At 39.8% G+C, this 3,340-nt stretch overlaps 2 non-coding genes across 2 annotated transcripts; one reads left to right on the forward strand and one right to left on the reverse strand.

Moving 5' to 3' along the window:
- Positions 1 to 544: 544 nt before the first annotated feature.
- Trnas-uga lies at positions 545 to 619 on the reverse strand. Its single transcript has one exon. It is a non-coding gene; the product is annotated as a tRNA-Ser (tRNA).
- Positions 620 to 794: 175 nt separating this feature from the next.
- Trnas-uga lies at positions 795 to 869 on the forward strand. The gene has a single exon. It is a non-coding gene; the product is annotated as a tRNA-Ser (tRNA).
- Positions 870 to 3,340: the final 2,471 nt, after the last annotated feature.

The raw sequence follows: 3,340 nt of genomic DNA on the forward strand, positions 1-3,340 counted from the left end.
GTCGGGTTTGTTACAACACTTATAACTCGAGATCTGCTGGACCAATTTTCATGGTTTTTCATTTGTTGGATTTGTCTCCGCCCCGAACAGCAGAATACATCTTAAAAATAATGAAAAATTGACGATTACTTGAAAAATGCGTTATTTTCCCTCAAAGTTCTTTAGTTTCGGAGCTGTCAAATTTTTTTGTCAAAATCTGTAAGTAATGATTGACATTTATGCATGCATTCACAAACTATTTAAAATGGATGAATAAACTATTATGTGTATTTTTTTAAAAAAAATATTGAAAAATATTACGCATGCGTTCAGAAATGTGTAATGAATACTTAATCATTTCAATAAATGCTCATTTGTTTATTACATGTCAAACATTTGTTGTCCAATCCTGTCAAATACTGTAACAACTATTTATGTGTGCGTTCAGAAATTTATTTTGTGTAAAATGTCTCGAAAGTTCAGGTAGGTACTGTTATCAGAATGAGATTTTCACTCTGCAGCGGAGTGTGCGCTGATATGAAACTTCCTGGCAAATTAAATCTGTGTGCCCGACCGAGACTCGAACTCGGGACCTTTGCCTTTCACGGGCAAGTGCTCTACCAACTGAGCTACCGAAGCACGACTCACGCCCGGTCCTCACAGCCTCCCAGGCTGTGGCTAAGCCATGTCTCCGCAATATCCTTTCTTTCAGGAGTGCTAGTTCTGCTAGGTTCGCAGGAGAGCTTCTGTAAAGTTTGGAAGGTAGGAGACGAGATACTGGCAGAACTAAAGCTGTGAGGACCGGGCGTGAGTCGTGCTTCGGTAGCTCAGTTGGTAGAGCACTTGCCCGTGAAAGGCAAAGGTCCCGAGTTCGAGTCTCGGTCGGGCACACAGATTTAATTTGCCAGGAAGTTTCAGGTACTGTTATATTTGTTTGTTTTAGACATTAATTTGTGTAAATTATTTATTAAATTAATTAATGATTTATTCTACAGGTTAACAAAAGTGTGAATGTCGTTTCATAGGTTGTCTATGATTTTTCTTGATAAGCTATTGTCTATGTCTCGATTGTTTTATGTGGTTTTGTGCGAGTGCATATTCAGTATTACTATTAATAAAAATGCCGCGTCCTAGAAGATCTAATCTTTCCCAGGGGAGCCGTAATGCAATTAGGCAACGGAATATCGCGAGTCAATTATCTGACGAAGAACGAGAAACTGCCCGAGAAGAGCGCCGCGTTAGGATGGAGCAAAGAAGGGCCTTCATTCGTCCTTCTCAAACACAAGAGCAAAGAGAGGCAGCCCGTGAAACGGCTAGATTAGAAACGAGAAATCGTCGAGCTTATCGTGCAGATGAACAGAGGAATAATCTTCGAAGTGCGAGAAGAAATGGTTCAAGTATTGATTTGAATCGAGCAGCGTTTCGATATGATTGCACCATCGACTACAGCTTTCATCGTTTAGTTTGCATTGGTCCAATGGACGTTGTTTGCCAGCATTGTGGCGCATTGAAGTTTGCTGGTGAAACGCCTGGTTTGTGCTGCCTTAGTGGTAAAGTGACATTGCCTTTAGTGGTCCCGCCACCAGAGCCATTGCGTTCCCTGCTTTATGGCGAAACACTAGAATCACGACATTTACTAGCGAACACTCAAAAATACAATGTCTGTCTCCAAATGACTTCATTTGGGGCGGAAATTATCGAAGAACACGCATATAATCCTACATTTAAGGTAATTTACGTTAAAAACTTTATTTTCTATGATTGTAAAATAATTTGGAATGTAGTTTGTTAGATTTCTGTATTTGTCTCTAAAATAAAAATGGTATGTTATTATTTGAAAAAAAAGTGTTTGTAAATCTAACTATAACTATGGCTTTGAATTTACAGATTCAAGGCCAGATTTGCCATCGCATTGGATCATTGTAACCTATTGAAGGTGCACAACACAAATTCTTGCAAATATACTTCATGGGCAATATGGAAGAACAACTTGACCGGCGTCAAGGGATCAACACAGCTACGAAAAGAGCAATTCTCCAAGATTTGCAGCAAATGCTTCATGAAAATCATGCATTGGTCAGGCTGTTCAAGACTGCTTTAGAGCGCATGCCAAGTGATGACTATAAAGTTGTAATCAGAGCAGATAAAAGACCAGCTGGAACACATGAACGCACATTTAATGCTCCAACAATCGATGAAGTGGCAATCCTGATTGTTGGTGAAAACTTGGAAACACGTGATATTGTGCTTACACGACGCAATACTGGGCAACTACAAAGAATATATGAAACACACCGTTCGTATGACGCGTTACGATACCCGCTGATGTTTTGGCAAGGAGACGATGGATATCACTTTAATATCAAAATGATTAATCCATTGAATGGTAAGATCAATATCATTGCTTTCATTTTAACTTGATATGCATTTTATTCTGTTTGCTTTTGGTACACAAAAAAAGTTGTCACTCCTAATTTAGTAGAGAGTAGCTGTAAGAGTCGTTAACCTATTAGGGGTTCTAAAATACAATTTTTACTGTATTTGTTTCAGGTGAGGAAACTACCAAGAAGGTTAGTTCGATGAATTATTACGCATATCGTTTGATGATTCGTGAAAATTCTGACAATTATTTGTTGCGATTTCGTCGACTGCTTCAACAATACTGCGTTGACATGTACGTTAAAATCGAAACGGAGCGCCTGACTTTCATCCGGTTGAATCAAGCTAAATTGCGTTCGGAAGAGTATATTCATTTACGCGATAAGCACAGAAGGAGATTCGGAAAATGTTGGTCGATTGACTATTTTACCAGCGACATACACAGGTAGCCCGCGTCATATGTATGAATATGCGCAAGATGCAATGACATATGTTCGTCATTATGGTCGGCCAGATCTATTCATTACATTTACATGTAATCCGAAATGGATGGAAATTATTCAACTGCTGCTTCCCGGACAAACATCAAGTGATCGACGCGACATCACCGCACGGGTATTCAAGCAAAAAATTCGGTCACTAATAAATTACATTGTTAAGCAACACGTCTTTGGGATTACTCGATGCTGGATGTATTCAGTCGAATGGCAAAAACGAGGCCTGCCGCATGCTCACATTCTAATTTGGTTAGTAGACAGAATTCGGCCAGATCAAATAGATGACATCATATGTGCGGAGATTCCTGCTCCTGAAACCGATCCAGACCTACATGATGTTGTAATCACGAATATGATTCATGGACCATGTGGCACTATCAACCGCCAATCACCGTGCATGGTCGACGGCAAGTGTTCCAAACGGTATCCGCGAAAATTCACGGCAGAGACCATTACAGGCAACGATGGTTATCCATTGTATCGGC

This window comes from Schistocerca piceifrons, chromosome 11 (assembly GCF_021461385.2).
Source record: "Schistocerca piceifrons isolate TAMUIC-IGC-003096 chromosome 11, iqSchPice1.1, whole genome shotgun sequence".
Lineage (NCBI taxonomy): Eukaryota > Metazoa > Arthropoda > Insecta > Orthoptera > Acrididae > Schistocerca > Schistocerca piceifrons.